The following is a 19,576-nucleotide window of genomic DNA, read 5'->3' as shown; positions in this document are numbered from 1 at the left end:
ACCCAACAAACACCTCATTACTAGTCTTTATAAGGTTCACTTCATCCCTGGCCAACAGTCTGAATTCCCTGTATTTAAATTGCAACGTAGAACTCCAAATCTGATTCTCAATTGCTCTCTTGTTAGTCAGCTATCCATGTTTCTTCTGCATTGGGATTATCATTATTAAGTGCTCTCACAGATGCTATATTATTTTCTTATAGTATATATTCTCACTTTCAGTGGATGACAGTGAGAAAAACAGAACTCTTCCCCTAGTAGTCTTCAGGTTCTTTTTCAAGACACTGTAATCATTGGTGATGCTATTAGATTCCTTCTAGCAGAATTTGTACTCATGTGAATCACCAGTAGTGGGTAATTGTCATCTTTTTTGATAAGTCTTGGGAGGTTCTCCATAACATATTGGATAGATGCCCCAAGAAAACAACAGACCTCTCTGTATTTGTTATCAGATTTTAATGAGTCTTGGGAAATTCTCTGTTATATTTTGGACATATGCCCTGGGAAGACAACAGGCTTCATTGTCATCAGTGTGACAAATAACCGCCCCAGGGTCCCCGAGCAGAGAATCACCAACCACTCGTACTCTGCTCTTTTTCCCTATGATCTTTGGTTTTACCTAATTTCTTCTGTTGAAGTTTGACTCTATTTTTTACCTTCCTGGCTTATGATGTAGTGGGAAGAACCCTAGACTGGACATCAGCAAAGCTGGTTTGGGATCCTGTCCTTGCCATTTATTAGGCTGGGTCACATTGGGTAAATCATGTACTCCCTTTAGGTCTCTGTTTCCTCTTCTATAAAACGAGGGGGGTGGATTAGTTGATCTCTGTTTTTCCCTTTTGTGTATGTTTGAACATTAATGTTCGAATTTACTCACAGGGAAATCAAGTTGCCTTTTCAGCACCACTTGTGTAGCCCTCACAGGTTCCCTTATTATTTGCCTTTTATAGGGAGTGAAAGGGAAAGAGAATCTGCTTTTATCTTCCCATAACTGGATGTTCCTCAAGCTCAGAAAATCCCCAATTCAAGCTCTTATATCCCCTCCCCTCACTCTATCCCTTACCTTCCTGACTTATGATATAGTGGGAAGAACCCTAGACTTGCCATCAGCAAAGATGGTTTGGGATCTTATCCCATATCATTCCCCCTTTTAGAAACTGTGAGCCAACCAAACTGGCATGCTATAGTCTCCCATTACTCCCACACCATCCATCTGTGCCAGGCTTGTGAACTCCTCAGCTGCTTCTTCTTTTTGTCCAGGTGGTCGATAGCCTTTTAACAAAACTGCTTCTGCTCCTTTCTGCAATCCATCCTTCATTTTGGTCCTGCCTCTTCCACGGCCATATGTTTGCCCATATAGACCCCCTCTGTGGAGAAGAGAGAAATTATAAGAAAATGCATGCAAAGGACAGAAGCTGAAATCAAGGCTCTTACTCCTCCTCTCTATCTGTTGATGTTCCTCCTTCCCTTTGAGACCCAATGGGATGAATCTTGGATTTAAAGTCATACAAAAGAGTTAGATTCGAGTCCTGGCTCTGCTACTTAGAACTTGTGTGACTTCAGGGAAGTTCTTTCTTTGGTGTTCCACTTCCTGATCTAATAATGAAGGAATGAGATTGGGTGGCATCTAAAATTCCTTCCAACTTTAAATCCATATAATCTCTTTGGGCGGCTCGTGAGTCCCAGTCTTGGAGTCAGGAAGATTGGAGTTCAAATTTAGCCTTAAACACTTACTAGCTGTGTGACCATGGACAAGTCACTTTACCTTGTGTGGCTCAGTTTCCTCATCTGTAAAATAAGTTGGAGAAGGAAATAGAAAACCACTCCAGTATCTTTGCCAAGAAAAATCCCAAATGGGTCATGAAGAGTCAGACATAACTAAATAACAGCAAGGGAAGTCTATAAATTGCAGAGAAGGCATCCATTTAACCCAAGAGTTCATTGTACCAAGGAAATCGCCAGTCCGGTACCTATCCCCTAAATAAATATTCATTGCATGCTTGAGCCATGATCCTATTAATATTTAGCTGGAAAAGACATAGACACTAGCCGTGTGTGCACATAGACAGGAAGCTGGGTCTGTGCAGAACCCTGTCACATTTCTCCTGCGTCTCTGCCAGCTAACTTTTCTAATTTGGATGCACTATCCCCTCCCAATAGATGAATGTGTAATCTCCATAGAATAGCTTTCTTTACCAAGTACACTAAGAGGTTTCCAGCAGCTTTTACAGCCTTGGCCTCTGCTTGAGACTTGCTTTTAATTTCTAAAGCACTTTGCCTTTTCCCACCTCCAGGCTACATTGTTAAAAGACATTTGCACTGATCAGAATGGTTTTACAACTGAGAGACACAGTGGTTTCTCTCCAGCACTGGTCACTAATAGAAAACACGTGGGGATATTTTTTTTGTACAGTCTGTCGCCACATGGTGTGATTTAAAGGGTGTTCCATGCTGATGTCTTGAATGTACTTAGAGGAGCCTTCCCCTCCCCTGCTTCTTCCCACAGACCTTATTATCCAGAAACAGGAGGGGTAGTTAACCTCAAATATTGCTCTGGCTTGAAATCATCTCTCCTCTGTCTTCCTTATTTATTATTCAGTTGTTTTGAGTCAGGTCTTACCCCTCCTGATCACATTTGTGATTTTTTGGGGGTTTGCTAATTCCTTCTCCAGTTTCTTTTACAGATGAGGAAACTGAGGCAAACAGGGTTAAATGACTTGTCCAGGATCACACAGCTAGTAAGAGGCCAGATTTGAGCTCAGGAAGATGAGTCTTCCTGACCCCGGGGCTGGCACTTTAGCTACTGGGCCACCTAGATTCCCCTTCTTATTTGATCTGGTCCCAGCCATTTCATCCCTTTGAAGGTACACATTTAGAGGACAGGTTTGGGTGTTATTGCTCAGAAACAGTTGAATTCAGTTTAATAACTTGGCAAATGTCAAAGAATGTACTAAAGAGACTACTTCATATTTATATAGTGACTTTTGATTTTAGAAAGGAATTTTTTCCCTCTCACAAAAATCTTATGATTGGGGGTAGCTAGGTGGCTTAGTGAATTGAGAACCATGCCAAAAGATGGGACGTCCTGGGTTCAAATTTGACCCCACATACTTCCTAGCTGTGTGACCCTGGACAAATCACTTAACCCCTATTGGCTAGCCTTGACTACTCTTCTATCTTGGAACCAAAACACAGTATTAATTCTAAGATGGAAGGTAAGGTGTTTTTGTTTTAAATCTTATGATGTAGGAAGTGTATCATTCCCACTTTAGAGAAGAGGCAATTAAGACTCAGAGACATTGCAATTTGAACCATAGACATTAAATTTGTAACCAGGAGACCTAAGTTCCTCTCTTAGCTTCAATATTTAATTCCATGACTGTAGACAAGTCACTCACCTTTATGGAACCTCAGTATTCTCTTCTGTAAAACACAGATGTGCATTCATTGCCTTATGGGCTAATTATGAAGAATGTAAAACTTAGGGTACAATGAAAATGAGCAACATTATTTTTATACTCTACACCCTGCTGGTTGTGAAAGAAATACAAAAATAATTCAGATAGGGTTCCTTCCTTCAAAGGAGTGTGCCATCTGATAGAGATCCGATATACACAACTGAAATACAAAATAGAACATCATTAATTAATAAAAGAGATAGATGCAAACTGTTCAGAAAGTCCCTCAAGGCAGAGGTCCCATCTTGTTGGATGTGTGTTTGTGGGAGCATGGGGTACATGGAATGTTTGTGAAGTGTGTCAATTCTCAGAAACTTAAAAGGGTGTGATGATCAGGCTGTTGCTCCTGGATGCTGAAATTTCAAGCCCACAGTACCTGGCAGCAGTCAGAAACAACTGAACTTTTTTTTAAACCTTTACTTTCTTTATTCGCATCAATATCAAGTATAAATTCTAAGACAGAAGAACAGTAAGGGCTAGACAATGTGGGGTTAAGTGAGTTGCCCAGGGTTACACAGCTAGGAAGTGTCTGAGGCCATTTAAGCCTTATTTCTGGGCTTGGCTCTCCATCCATTGAAACACCTAGATCCTCCTGAATTTATTTAAAAAGTTTTTGGTAGGCTTTTCCCATTTTTTGCCTTTAGCACGTTTTGTGGTGCTCATCCCAGGGGTCATGATAATGAGTTATGGCTCTAAACTTTGTATAGTGGTAATTATAATTTGTACCTAGTAGTCAAATCTGTCAGATTGTGCGCTCTGTGAGGACCAGAGCTATATTTTTATAGAATCTTCAGATTGATTTCCCAGTACATGGGCTAGTATAGAAGACAAAGGGCTTGATAGATGCTTGTAGAAGGTGACATCTTCAAGGTGCCATGCCCATTAGGTTTTTTGCCTTATGACTAAGGTTACCATGGAAGAAAACCCTGGAAAATGAGGAAGAGATCACTTCTACAGAAGGATAGGATGTCTTCTTCTATGATCTCCCTCTAGCTTCATTTTTGTATCTGGGCAGTACTTTTAAGTTTCAGGCTAATTCCAGGACCCAGAAATAGTGCATAATTGGAGCAAGGCTTTGGGTGTAGATGTTACCACCCCTCTCCCACCTCCACTCTCATGCACTCCCATATGGTAGGTTGCTTAATGCTGACTATCTGACTTGAAGATTTGTCCAACTATTAGCCAGAAACATTCATTTCTAGAGAATTCGACTGGGGGGGGGGGAAGAAAGAGGGAGGAGGACCTAGATGCTGAGACAACTGTTCTTATATCCTAGGGAGATGAAAGTTGATTGCATCATATGGCTTGACTAACACCACAATTTCCCCCTATTAATCTACTGTTTTATCATCTCTTATTTGCTATCATGATAAGGAAAGCAGTTCTGTAGAGAAGGAAGCTCTACAAAGCAGGGCACTCTTTTTCACAGAAGCAAGAAGGAAATAGATGATAGAATGATCCTAACAAGGCTACTGGCTTCTTTCCTTTAAGTAGTAATGCTGTTCATTTTTTCAGTCGTGTCCAACTCTTTGTGATCCAATTCAGGATTTTCTTAGCAAAGAGTGGTTTGCCATTTTCTTCTCCAGCTCATTTTACTGATGAGGAAACTGAGGCAAACAGGACTAAATGACTTGTCCAACATCACACAGCTAGGCAATGTCTGGGGCTAGATTTGAATTCAGGAAGATCTGTCTTCTTGATTCCAGGTCTTGCACTCTATCTATTGCACTACCTGCTATTAGGCTACTTTGTTTTATCATGGAGATTGATTTGGGTGTTTTGGAAGAAAAGAAAGCAAATAAAATCAAAACAAAATGCTGGAGAATTTGCCTATTTGTTATCTGAATGGTTTTCCCTGGGTGTTGATGCTTGTGTTCCCTTGGATTATAAATGCTCCTGGGGATGTCTTGTGTGTTGGACTTTGCTGTAAATTGCTTGATGTCTTAAACAGGGTGTACACCAGAGCCCTGGCAGTGATGATTCTGTACTGTGAGGTCCTTGACGTCTCCATCCTGTACAGTTTCTGAGCATTTTCCTAGTTCCTTTGTGGGGAGAGAGGTTGTGCCAGAGTTTCTAGTATCCAGCTAATTATTAGTTTGGAATTTTCACCACCAACATCATCATATCTTTGGACTAGGCAATAAAGAAGGAGTTTTAATTCCAAAAGGTTGCTGAATGTATGTTGCTTACCAGGGGAAAAAAGAAAACCATTCAGGGACTCTTCTGTCTCTTTTTCCTTTTGAACAGGGTATTTTTATAAAAGTATCTATAAAAGGCACAGGTTGCTAGCCTGAAGGATTGAGATGCAGAATTGGGAGTTTCAGGGATGTTTCAGGGCCTGTTAGTGATCTCTGACAGAGACATGTGTGGCTTTGGATGGCCCATAAGAATTCATCTTGTATAGCCTTTTCTTTTCCTCCAATACTGTGCTAAGCACTTTTTTCTTTTTTTCTTTTTTTTTTGTAATTCAATTTTATTTCATTTCCAGGTTCAAATTCTGTTCTTCCTGCCTCCCATTACCAAACCTACTGAATAGGAAAGAAAAAAAAGAACCCATTATAAATATATATGTATAGATGTATATATATATTAGAGAGAAAGAAAGGTGAGGAAAAACACATTTATACCCAAATACATACATATATATATATATATATATATATATATATATATGTATTACAAATCCAACTTCAGACACTTTCTAGCTTTATGATCTTGGGCAAGTCATTTAACCCTGTTTACTTCAGTTTCCTCATCTTAAAAATGATTTCAAGAAGGAAATGACAAACCACTTCAGTATATTTGCCAAGAAAACTCTCTGAGATCAGGAAGTCAAAACACAAATGAAACAATCGAGCAAGTCCATCTCTTCTCTCTCTCTCTCTCTCTCTCTCTCTCTCTCTCTCTCTCTCTCACTCACTCTCTCTCTCTCTCTCTTTCCTCTCTCTCTCTCTCTCTTCTCCTCTCTCTCTCTCTCTCTCTCTCTCTCTCTCTCTCTCTCTCTCTCTCTCTCTCTCTCTCTCTCTCTCTCTCTCTCTCTCTCTCTCTCTCTCCTGTCTACATTATATTCTTCTTTCTTTCCTTTCTTCCTATCAACCTGTCTCTCTATCTCTGTCTGTCTGTCTGCCTTTCTGTCTATCTGTCTATCTGTCTACTTATGAAAAACAAATTCCCACTTTAACCATGCCCCCCCCTCAAGAAAAAAGAAAGAAAAGGAAATACACTTTAGTTTTCACTCTGATTCCATCATCTTTTTATCTGGAGGTGGTTAGTAGCTTTCCTCATGAGTCCTTTGGAATTGTGTAATGATCACGATGCCAATAAGAGTTGCAAAGTGTTTTAGAGTTGATTATTTATACAATATAGTTGCTAGTATTTACATTATTTCCCTGGTTATTCTCATTTTACTTCACTTAGCTTCATTTCATAGAGGCCATCCCAGGTTTTTCTGAAACCATCCCTTTCATCATTTCTAGCAGTGTAATAGTAGTGTTCCATCACATTCACATGCCATTAATAGTTTATCCACTCCTGGATTCATGGGCCTCCTCCACTTGGTTTCTAATTCTTTTACACCACAAAAGAGCAGTTATAAATGTGCATATGGATCTTTTTCTTCTTTCCTTGATCTCTTTCCCTAGTAATAATATTGCTGGGCCAAAGGGTATTTACAATTTAATAGCTTTTTGGTATAGTTCCAAATTATTTTCCAGAATCATTGGACTTAAGGCAATTGGAACATCACACTCATATATAAGATTTGTCCAAGCAGGATGCTTTGTGCTGTCTTAGAAGGAAGGAGCCTTAGTGGAGCACAATAACACACCCTGTTTATTGGTAAGAGAGCCAATTTCCTATATCCGGGCATTAACTTGCTTTAAATATACTGCCTGAAGTCTGCACTCTGAGGGCAGAAATGCCCCCATTACTCCATGATGTAAAAGGTCATCTAGATTGTATTCCCCCTCTGAAGTTCCACGGTAGCTGCTCTTCATTCTTTAAAGGGTTTCAAGCTTGAGAGTAAACAGGGGTGACCATCCTGGGACAAAAGCACAAAGAGCTGCTGTCCAACACTGTCCTAAAGGAGACAGGTTGAAGGCATCAAAGAATAGGGTTTTAAAGAAAAGCTTACCTACCTTAATTTTTGCCTATGGCCAGCTCTGAACTGAGAACTGGATAGATTCCTAAACTTGGCCAATTTTTAATCAGTCCATTCATTATATATTCTGAGACGTTAGACTGGTATCAGAGAGAAGACTGTCAGTTTTTTTAGTACCTCTCCTAAAAAAGAGTGTAAGTAAAAGTCATCATATAATTACAAAATTTGAAACTATTTCACTAAAATGGAGCTTTAGATTTATTGTAGACTCATGTTAGAGAATTGGGAATTGGCTAGGTATTTTTTGGGAGCAGGGAGGGTTAGTTTAAACTATGAATGTGTGGTAAATGTTGAACAACCATCTCTCCCAAAACAAAGTACTTTTGATACCCTATTATGTATAATATGCATTATTAACCTTTCCCCGCCACTTAAAACAATAAAACCATTACTTTTTGTCTTAGAATTGATACTAAAATAATGGCAAGAGCTTAGGCAATTGGTATTAAATGTCTTGCCTAGAGTTACACAGCTAGGAAGTGTTTTGAGATTAGATTTGAACCCAGGACCTTCTATTTCCAGGCTTGGCTCTCTATCCATTGAACTGCATAGCTGCCCCTCCCCACCACATTCTTAAGTCTAAACAATCAACAAAACAATAAGTCAAAACCTGTTTTGTAGCATTTGCTGATTCCCAAAGTGTAAATGCTAGTTCCCGGACACCACTAGATTTAAGCAAAAAAGGTAAATGTTTATTGTTTATCTTCCCCCAAAAGCCAACTTCAATGGCTCATCAGATATGAAGATAAGCTTGGGTTCTTGAAAGCAATGCCAATGGAAAATAAACTCTGGTATATTCTACCAAGCTGGAAAAGCTTCAGGTATAGACCTTGTAATTGTCAGATGACTAGTCAAGCTAAGTTCAGAGGGAGTTGTCATGAGGCTGGCCATGGGCTAATTTAATTTTTTATCCTTTTCAATATATCAAAACCATCTATTAAGAGCTATAGTAGCATTATGTTTTGTGTACTTCAATTCTTGCAATATTGAAGTTAAATAGACTGGATCATATTTTCCTGGAGAAATGGATTTCTTAAAAATAAATGATATTTTCTTTCACTTTTTCCCCCATAAGAAAAAAAACCATGTTTTCAAATACAACAAAAGGGTGAACTGAGTAGTTTTCATCCAAAATAAACTTTGTCTCTTAATTATCAGGAAAGAAAAAAAAACAGGCTTATTTTCAATGCCACACATTTCTTCCTGGATCACTGATTCAGAAGATATGAGAACAGTTCTCAGAATCTATTTAAAACCAACCTCTGGCCTCCTGCTTCACTCAGAAGACTGTGCCATTCTTATCCTTTGCACCTAAAGGCTTTTGCATGGTAATTACAATGTGACTGTCAAGGACAATAATCATAATAAATATCTTTTTAGCTTTCCAAAATATTTTATGTATACGATCGCTTTCTATCCTTGCAATGACTCTTCAAGGTAGAGTCCACTTCAGATGCTTTTAGAACATGTGATGAAAACATCAAGAAAAAAATCCCCACTAATCCCTTTCTTCTATCATCCACCAGGATGGGTGTGTTCATTGGACATAGCCTATATATTTCACTATATTCTCCCAGCAGAGAGGAGATCTGCCATCTATTTGGAACAAATGAAGCAGGAACATGGCACTTGAAGTTATTTTCAGAATATGTACATTCTAGTTTGCATCTGCTGCTCTGTCTGGTGTCAGCTCCACAAAATAAGATGCCCAAACAAGATGTCCCTCCCAGAAGAAGCTCATCACTTCTAAACTTGCCATGATGCTGTTAACTCAAGATTCCTCTCCCTCAGCCTCCTCTCCCCTCTGTTAGGAGGGTTGGAGATTGGAGTACCACCATCCTCCCACTGCTCTTATTCTTTTTTAAAAACCTTTACCTTCTGTTTTAGATACTAAGTATTGGTTCCAAGGCTGAAGAGTTGTAAGGCTAAGCAATGGAGTCAAGTGACTTACCAAGGGTCAAACAGTTAGGAAGTATCTGAGGTCAGGTTTGAAGCCAGGACCTCCTGTTTGTAGTCATTGCCCCAGTGCTCTTTATATAGAGAAACTGAATTCTCAGCTCATTTCACTTTGTTTCTGCTGTCTGCCTGGTTTCAACTCAAAGATATTCCTGGTGTTCTCCCCCACCCCTTTCCTGACTCCGTTTGCATTTGTCTTCCCCTTTATATGGTTAGTTAGCTCTTTGAGGAGAGGGATTGTCTTTTTATTAATTGTATCCCCAGTTCTGAGCACAGTGCCTGGCACAAAGGGGACCTTATTGGATTGGATTAGATTTCAGAAGACCCAAAACTTACAGGAAAAGCTTTCAGACAGTGTCAATAGAAGTGGGTGGGGAAGGCATAGATGAATTTCTGGCAAAGATTTCTCGGCTCTTCTCCTCTGCTGTTCCACATATTTTGTTATCTGAGTAATAGATTGAGGTCAAACTGACCTCTTTAATTATCATGGGCTACTATGTCTTCTCAAAAGGCTAAAGAAAAGTTCTTTCCAATCTGGAACTTGTCCCAAAGATTATCTGTTTTTGTTCCTCTTTTTTATTTTTCTTTTTAACTTCCTTACTGCCTAGATTTTTGGCCACTGCTCTCTTCTTCCTATATGAGCTGAATTTAACCTTGAGACCACTGTATTTTCTTCAATGACATATTTTGTGTTTATAACACTAAGATTTCCCAATATATCCCTCTTGCCCTCCTACTTAGCATTTCACAGAATAAAAAAGAAAGAATCAAAGAAGTCCAGCAAAGCTGCCTCCTAACATATCAACTGTTTTTCATAGTACAGTGCTGTTTTAAGCTTTGATAGTTTTACAAAAAGATTTTAAAAGATTAACACTGTACTGATGGGATGGCTAGGTGGCTCAGTGGATAGAGAGCCAAGTTTAGAGATAGGAGTCCTGGGTTCAAATCTGACCTCAGATACTGGCTAGCCATGTGACCGGGGGCAAGTCATTTAACCCCAGTTGCCTAGCCCTTACTGCTCATCTACCTTGGGATAGATATTTAGTATTGATTCTAAGATAGAAGTAAAGAGTTTAAAAACTGAACTGAGACTTTTAAATATCCTATATATGTGCTATCAATATTGGAGGAAAGAGGGAGCCACTTGGAGTTCACTGAGTGGAGTGAAGGAGGAGATAGCCTAGTCACACTTATACTTTGAGAAAAGTCACTTTAGCAGCTGAGTAGAAGATGGGTCCCAATGGAGATAGAATTGAAACAGGGCAGTCAGAAGGATATTGTGGTAGTCCAGATCTGAGGTTATGGGCATATTGGCTGTGTGGAAGAAGAGGACATAGGGGATGTTGCAAGGATACAAACAAGATTTGACAATGAATTGGATATGTGGAGTGAGTGTGAATGAGGTAGCAGAGATGACCCTGAGGTTGTGAGCTTTGGAAGGTGGGAGAGCCTTGGACAGTAAAGGGAAGTTGGGAAGAGGGACAGGTTTGGGGAAATGAGTTCTGCTTTGGGCAGGAGAAGAGGAATAAGGTGTAAGAAGTCTCTAAGGGGAAAGGTTATAAAGGACTTGTGAACCAAGTGGAGAATTTTATATTTTGTCCTAGAGATAATAAGGAGCCCTGGTGTTTATTGAATGGGGGCAGGGTATGAATATGCTCCATCCTACACTTTAGGAAGATCAGTTTGACAGTTGAGTGGAAGATGAATTGGAGTGGGATGAGATGAGGCAGGAAAACTAGAGGATATTACAATAATACAGTCATGAAATGAGGAAGGCTTACATGAAGGTGGTTAGAGAGACAGAGAAAGAAGAGGACATAACTGAGAAATGTTATAAAAGAGGAAATGATAAGGCTCTGCAATAAATTTGAGATGGAGAGGGTGGGTAAGAGAGAGTGGAGAAATGAGGAGGATATCTAGATTGTAAACCTGGATGAATGGGAGGATGATGGTATCCTCAACAGTATTAGGGACATTAAGGAAAGGGGAGGTTTGGAGGGAAAATCATGATGTCACTTTTGGACATGTGTTTGTAATATCTATGGGACATCTAGATTGAGATGTCTAACAGGCAGTTAGAGATGTGAGACGAGAGTTGGGAAGAGTAGGTGCGACTGGAAGAGAAGAACTGAGGGTCATCTGCAGAGAGTTGATCATTAGACCATGGGAACTGATGCAATCACCGAGTGTAGAAGGAGAAGAGAAGAGGGTCCTGAGAAGAGCTGTGGAGGTTAGTGGGCATGATATAGACAAAGATTCCACAAAGAATGTAGTAAAGGAGTGCTCAGAAAGATAGTGGTAGAAACAGGAAAAATTAGTGCTATGAAAACCTAGAAAGAGAGAGTATCCAGCAAATGAGGGTGATTAAGAAGATCAAAAGATGAAGGGAAATCATGAGGTTTGAGAACTAACACAAGGCAATGATATCTGGTAATTAAGACATTGAAGATAAATTTCAATTTTTGGTTGAATGATGAGGTAAAAAGATAAGAGAGCAAAGAGTTAAGGAGAGAGTGAGAAGAAAGGGAGATACATATTATAAATGGCCTTCTCAAGGAATTTAACCATAAAAAGGAGTACAGAAATAGAATAATAGCTAGTAGGGATAGATGAATCAAGTGAGTTTTTTTTGGGGGGGGGATCAGGGAGACATGGGCATATTTGTAGGCAATAGGGAAGTACTCGGAAGACAGGGAATAATTGAATATTATTGAGAGAGTAGGGATGATGGAGAGGACAATCTGTTGGAGAAGATAGATGGTAGGAGTAAGCCAGGACTGGAACTCGTAAGAGCAAAGTTTTCAATAAGATAAAGGAGAGATGAGGACATTGTAGATTTGAACTGGTTCACCAGAGAGTCAAGATGGTTAAGAGGAGAGAATGTAGCCAGTGTAGGGACAATGTCCTAGAAAAGTACTGAGAAGTTGAGGGATTGGAGACAATGAGGAGGTTGAAGAAAAGAGACTAGAGTTGCAAGTGAGAGGGGGAAGTGGAATGACAACAGATTATGTATGACTAAGGGAATTTCAGAGTTTATCAACATGGATGCAGAACACTCATGGGTGATGGCAAGATCAAGGGTATAACCATCTGCTGTCTTTATTCCTACACATATGCTGCTGAACAAAGCTGGAGAAAATCATGAAACTATGTTGAATGGGTCCATTACGAATTTACATTTATCCCTCCTCAAACTTTCCATGGCTCTTCCTACTCTATTTTATGGAGCTGAGAACTTTGCTTCATATTTCCCAGAAAACACTAAGGCCATTCACAGAAGGCTCCCTCTTCTCTCTTCTTTCTCATTTCAAATCATTCAGATGGCTTCTCAACTGTCTCCTCCTTCATCCTTTAGAGTCTCCACTTTCTTGACTGGCAGCATCTTGGCCAAGAGAGGGGCACCTAGGTGGCAGAATGGATAGAGTGATGGGCAGGTCCTTTAACCCTGTTTGCCTTAGTTTCCTCATCTGTAAAATGAGCTAGAGAATAAATTGGCAAACCACTCTAGACTTTTTGCCAAGAAAACCCCAAATAGTGTCAAGAGGAATAAGAAACAACTGAAAGAACTAAACATGTGGCCTAGTGAAGCAAGAGTCCTTGTAAATAGTCTGCCATTAGTCACTGCTCTGGGGAAAGGAACTCTTGGCTTTTGCCAACATGAACTACCCTACACTAGTTATGAAGCTATGTCCAATTTGTTTTTTTCTTTAATGAATGGCATCTGGGCCATAGGAAGCAGGAGAAAAGCAAGTTGAATTGTGCAAAAACATTAGATATGAAAGAAATAGTACTATTGGCATTTCCATCTCTGAGGATTTAGGAAACTTGCTTTAAAGCTCTTTTGTGATATAAAGAAGGCTAGTGTTTGGTAATGGAGGCAGGGAATCTGGGTTCAGGTTTGAGTGTTTAGAACTTTCTGGCTTTGTATTTTTGGGCAGATTTATGAATCTCAGCTTCTTCATCTATAAAATGAGGTTAATAATAGCACCTACCCCCAGGGTTGTTGTGGGGATCAAATGAGATAATGTATGTAAAGTGCTTTACAAAACCTTTAGAAAACACTATATAAGTGCTAGCTATTATTATAATTGAGAGACTGCTGTGGTATGAGAGGCAACATAGCTTAATGGAATGAGTCTTATACCTGGAATCAGGAAACCTGGGCTTGGGTCCTGGATCTAATACTTACAAGCTCTGCACAACTTAGTAAGTCACTGAGCCCAAGCCATTTATATATTTCATAGCCATATTTCCAAAGTCAGTGTTACTATACATTTGAGCCTTTTAAATCTGCCATATTGCTCTAAACCCTGATTTCCCCATCTGTTAAATGGACATCATAACACTTGGATTGCCTTCCTGACGGGGTTGTAGTGAGAGACAAGTGCCTTGTAAATTTTAAAGGTGCTACAGAAAGATGACTTATTATAGAAAAATAAAACAAAGCCCAAACAAAGGGGCTGAATGAGGGCAGGCACAAGGGTTAGGATGTGTAAACACTTTTCTTCCAAGGGGTTGTTGTGAAGTTCAAATGAGATGATGATGATGATGATGATAACTAACATTTATGTAGTACCTATATGCCAGGTATTTTGCAATTATTATCTCATCTGATCATTAAAACAACCTCGAAGGTAGGTGCTATTATTATCCACATTTTACATATGAGGAAACTGAGGCAGACAGAGATTTAAATCACTTGTCCAGAGTCACACAGCTAGTAAGTATCTGAGTCTGGACTAAAATCTTCTTGATTCCAGACCCAGAACTCTGTCCACTATGATCCACCTAGCTGCTTCTATGTGATAATGTATATAAGTGTTTGCAGATCTTAAAATGCTCCATTGATGGTTCCTCTTCAGTCATCCCTGAGGATGTCTTTTTATAAACCAGATTCTGGTTCTTGCTTAGCCCTTTTGTTTTTGTTTTCTGGTAACTACAGAGGCCATGACTGAACTTCTGGCAGTAGGCAGTAGTTGCTGATATGATAGCAACTTCCACTTAGGGATCCCAAAATATACTGGGAGAAGTTTGTGTACTGAAGCTTCCTTGTCCTGCAGAGTGTATTCCCTGTTAGAATGCTTGACATGGCTCCCAAAGTAACAATCTAGTTTGATTTGGTGGAGAGATGAACAAAGAAGATGGGGAAAGGTCACCTTTCTGAATGACATCTGAGACATTTTCCCCTGGCAAATAGAACTATGGGAGGCTACTGTCAATTCGGCTTGGATGTAATTTGCCAGTGAGGGAAAATCATCACTCTTCACTTCTTTTTTTATCTGATCAATGCTTTCAGTGTAATATAACAGGGAGAAGAGGTTTTGGAAACTAACTTCCTCTTTACATTGACTACACTGTGATTTAGAAGGGTTTGGTATATTTCTATTACAGGCTACAAGATGGCAGAGAGACTTGGATAATCCTTTCCCTTAGCACAGGCTGTGGAATAAGGACAAGACTCAGAGTCCAGCTATTCCATTCAAACTTGATAGAGCAAGTAGATGACAGAATAGCTGACTGTGGGTCAGGGAGGTCAGGAAGTCCATATGGAGACTGGAAGAATGGGTCAATAATGGCACTGAATTGAGACCAGGGACTCATAGGAATGTAGACTGCTAGAGCTGGCAAAGATCTTAGCCATGATCTCAGTTAATCCTTTCATTTTATAGAGGAGATAAGTGAGGCTGGTAGAAGTTAGATGAATGGCCACAAAGGCTATGTACAGGAGAACCTGGATCTGGATGGTCTCCGATGATGTCACAGGAAACAAAGTTCTAGAGTCTAGAATGTCAGAGATCCATCTAGGCAAGGCACCAGTGAACAGAAATAGGAAATGAACTGATTCTAGGATGGAATCTATTAGTCCTCTGTCCTCTTGTATCTTTGCTTAAGTCAATTGTGATATATAATCAAAATCAAGGTGACTCTGGCCTCTACAGATCCTCTCTCACCTCACTCCTTCTCTCCCAATCAGATATACCTGTTTAAAACAAGGAAATACATACTTGGGTTATTAGATATCATTTACATATGAGGTCTAAAAGACAGAGGGCAAATAAGGGAATACTCAGTTAGGATCCAGACAGATATAGTAAGTGGTTAGTCAGGTCTTTTGTAGATCTCTGCTCAATAGCCATGTTGAATAGAGGCTGATGGGCAGGTGGGTGGCACAGTGGATAGAGTGCAAAGGCTTGAAGTCAGTAAGACTCATTTTCCTGAGTTCAGATGTGACCTTAGACACTAGCTGGGTGACTGTAGACAAGTCACTTAGCCCTATTTGTCTCAATTCTCCATTTGTCAAAAACAATGAGCTGGAAAAGGAACTGCCAAATACCCCAGGTATCTCTGCCAAGAAAACTTCAAATAGGGTCATGAATAATTAGACCGAACTGAAGCAACTGAAAAATGACAACAAATAAGAGACTGATAGTCTCGTCCAGTTGAATAGACATAGATTCTGTCTTTGTCCTGTAGTACAGAAGGGTTAAATCTCACAGAATGTAACTGCCTGTGTTTGTCTTACACTCTACCCTTTCCTCATTAGATCCTAAGCTCCCTGAGAACAGAAATAGTATTTTATTTAAACCTTACATCTTTCCTAGTACTGAACAAAATAGGATACATATAATAGGAGCTTAATAAATTTATATTCATTATATTACCTATACAAATGTGTGAATTTCTATAATTGAAGACAGTGTGGGGTTTAGTGGAAAGAGCCTGGATCTTAAAAGTCAGGAATGAACTGGGTTTGAATCCTATCTCTTGTGCTTACTAGCCATGAGACAATGGGCAAGTTGTTTGCCTCTGAGAGTATTTTATCTGTAAAATTCAGATGATAATGCCAATGTTACTTACCTCAGAGTTGTTGTGAGGCTCAAAGGGGATTCTATATAAGTTTTTTGCAAACCTTAAAGAATTTTAAGTGACTTCTTTAGTAGTTTATACAGCCCAACTGACTTTATCCCACTCTCCTTTATTCAGATCTCTGGTTTATCCATCAACACATTTATTTAGCACCTCCTGTCTCAGATACTATACACTAACCACTTAGAGTTACAAAGACAAATGCGAAACAGTTTTAATCTCCAGGGTATTGTAGGAACTAGTTGACATGGTGATCTTTTTCTTCCTTTCTATCTGGAGAATAGACATCTGCTTGGAATTGTCTAAATACTCTGGAGTCTAGACAAAGCAACAAAAAGAGCTCATAGTTCTATGGTACTTGAAGTTTTGCAAATAATCAAATTTCATTTGATCCTAATAATAATGTGAGTTAACATTTATCTAGCACTTACTATGTGTGAGGCATTATGCTAAGTGCTTTACAATTATTATCTCATTTGATTCTTATAACAACTCTGGGAGGCTGGTGCTATTATTATCCCCTTTTAACAGATGAAGAAACAGACAAATAAGGGTGAAGTGATGCCCAAGATCACAGCCCCGTGTGGTAGGTACCATTTTACAGATGAAGAAACAGGTTCAAAGAGTTTAAGTTAAACCAAGGTCATATAGCTCCTAAGGGTCTGATGTGGGATTTGAATCCAGGTCTTCCTGAAACCAAGTTTAGCATGCTAGCCACTAGCTCATGTTGTCTCTGGGTAAATCATTCCCCCAAATTGTAAGACTTCTCTAGATCCCTCGTTATGAAGAGGAATGACTCCAAGCTATCTGCTTCCAAATTCATTTCATGTCTGTGAGTCATCCTTGGACCTGATCAATCCAGAGCTTTGAGGATATATTTACCATAGGTTTAAATACAGATCCTTGTAGTATTAAATGTACACAGGTCCAGTGAAGGGCAACCTGATAGATAAACATTTTATTGGAAGTTAGAAAACCTGATGCTTTTGTTAGTTGTGTGAATGTGTGTGTGTGTATACATGAATGTGTGTATTATACTGGGTCAGTGTACTTGAGTGAAAAAAGAATTCACCTGGAATTAAGAAGACCTTGGGCCTCATTCTGGTTCTGAGAAACCTTTAGCAAGCCACTTAAACTCTCTATACCTTGGTTTTCTTATCTGCAAAATGAAGGGTTTAGCCTAGAGCATCTGTCCAGTTTCTTCCTGTGTCTGGTCTTTCACGGAATCCTGTACAGCATCAATTGTCTACCTTCCCTACTAGTAGTTTCACAAGTTTGGTTCTATGCCTTTGACCAAATGACCCAAAGCAGAAATTTAATACTATGCAACATAATTTACCCCATGTTACCCAGATCATTGGGAGACAAGAGTACAGAAGGTGGCTTTACTTGTTATTTGCAAGCTTTTTCCCAAAGGAAGCACTGATGGAAGTTTCCAGTTTTCCATGAATCTAGAGGACAGAAGGAGAACACAGCTCATATACTTTCCTTTCTATAGCTCCCATTTGGGGACAGCTTGCTTTCATTGTGCTCTTGGACAAGCCCCAATCTTTTGCCTAGAAACCAATGAGAGGGGTTGATTTTTTAAAACAGAAACTGCCACAATAAAGTATGGTTTCTCTAAATCCATTGCTATGTTGAGTCCTAGAAGCCTTTATACCGGACCTTTTACCTGGAAACAGAGCAAGTGTCATCACTTTAGAAGTCTAAATTTGTTATTTCAGAACTTTATAGAGATTTCTGTTTTTTCCTTCCTTTAAGTGCTTTTCTTGCACTTAGGGAAGAGGAAAGTTCATCTAATTGTTGTGTTTTGTCTGAGGTGGAAGTAAAGACTGTTTTCCTTCTTATTTAAAAAAAACTTCTTTATTAAATAAGTTGAACTTAAATAAGTCAATATTTCCAATGAAAGAAGCAGCCTTTGAAAAAGGAAATATCCAGGTATGACTTGGTACCTTTATTAGTAATGCTTAGTGATTATTTATTACAGCTCTGACCTTAATTAGTGACTTTATTAATCCAGTTTGTAACTTGGAGTTATATGCTCTTCATCCTAGTACATGGCTTTAAAACTTTAAGCCAGATTTGGGGTAAAAAAACTACTGCTTTTCTTGGTTGACTGGATTTTCTATGTTTTGAGTAAAAGATGTTCCATTTACTGTGCTCTGGCTGTGAGAACTAGTTAATGAGATAGCCTCACTTTTTCATTTTAGCACTGCTGATCAGCTAAGAGGAATCCATTCCATAGCTTTTTTTTTCACACATGGCTCTGTGTTGATGATGGTATATTACAACTGTCTATATCTCTCTATTTGTCTATCCATATCAATATATAAATATAGATCATATCATATCTTGTCATACCTATTATCTATCTATAGCTATACATGTGTCCAAGTTGTAACATGCACAACCATTACACCTTGGTAAATGATCTCAGAAGGCAGGCTAAACCAGGTTGGGAGTAACTAGTAGTCCTCAAACTATTTGGGAAGTTGAGGACTTCCCTCAGCAGAAGGGACACATGAGAACAGTTTGTGTCAATGGCCATGAGGGTGATTGAAGCAGATGCTATGGAATGCTTAGACCTTGGTCAGACATCAAAGAAATCAAGGTCACCATTGCATCTCTGGCCATTATCAGTATTCTTGACATTTGCCTGTTCACTGGACTTGGATGACTAGAAGAGAGTGAGACCAATGACTTTGTGGAATTCTGCCTCACTGAAATCCAATTCATGCATGTGTCAAAAGATATTACCAGTGATGTAAATTTGATCCTCTCTTAGTATAAAAAACATCAACTACCAACAACCATCCATCCATCCATCCATCCATCCATCCATCCATCCATCTATCCATTCACCCCCCCTCTCTCGACCCCCCCATACAATTTTAGGATAAATCAGTGAGAAAATGTCTTTTTACATCTTTACATAAAATCAGTTGGTGGCAATCCTAAAATTGAAAGTGACTTATTTTGAGAGAAAAATTTATGTAGGCAGTGTGGTACAGTGAAAAAGCATTGGGTTTGGAGAAAGACAACCTAGGTTCATATCTCCACCCTCCCACATCCTTGCTATGTGACTAATAGGCAAATCACTTCATTCTCGGTGCCTCCATTTTGTCATCTGTAAAAA

General features: G+C 39.2%; 1 protein-coding gene across 1 annotated transcript in view; it reads left to right on the top strand.

Annotated features, from left to right (window-relative positions):
• The window catches only part of RXRG (retinoid X receptor gamma), a 102,880-nt gene that overhangs the window by 18,004 nt on the left and 65,300 nt on the right, over window positions 1–19,576 (top strand). The window lies entirely within an intron of this gene.

The sequence above is a fragment of the Monodelphis domestica genome, chromosome 2 (genome assembly GCF_027887165.1).
Source record: "Monodelphis domestica isolate mMonDom1 chromosome 2, mMonDom1.pri, whole genome shotgun sequence".
Classification (NCBI taxonomy): Eukaryota; Metazoa; Chordata; class Mammalia; order Didelphimorphia; family Didelphidae; genus Monodelphis; species Monodelphis domestica.
The sequence above is the reverse complement of the archived record's forward strand: the minus strand, read 5'-3'. Positions and strand labels throughout refer to the sequence as shown.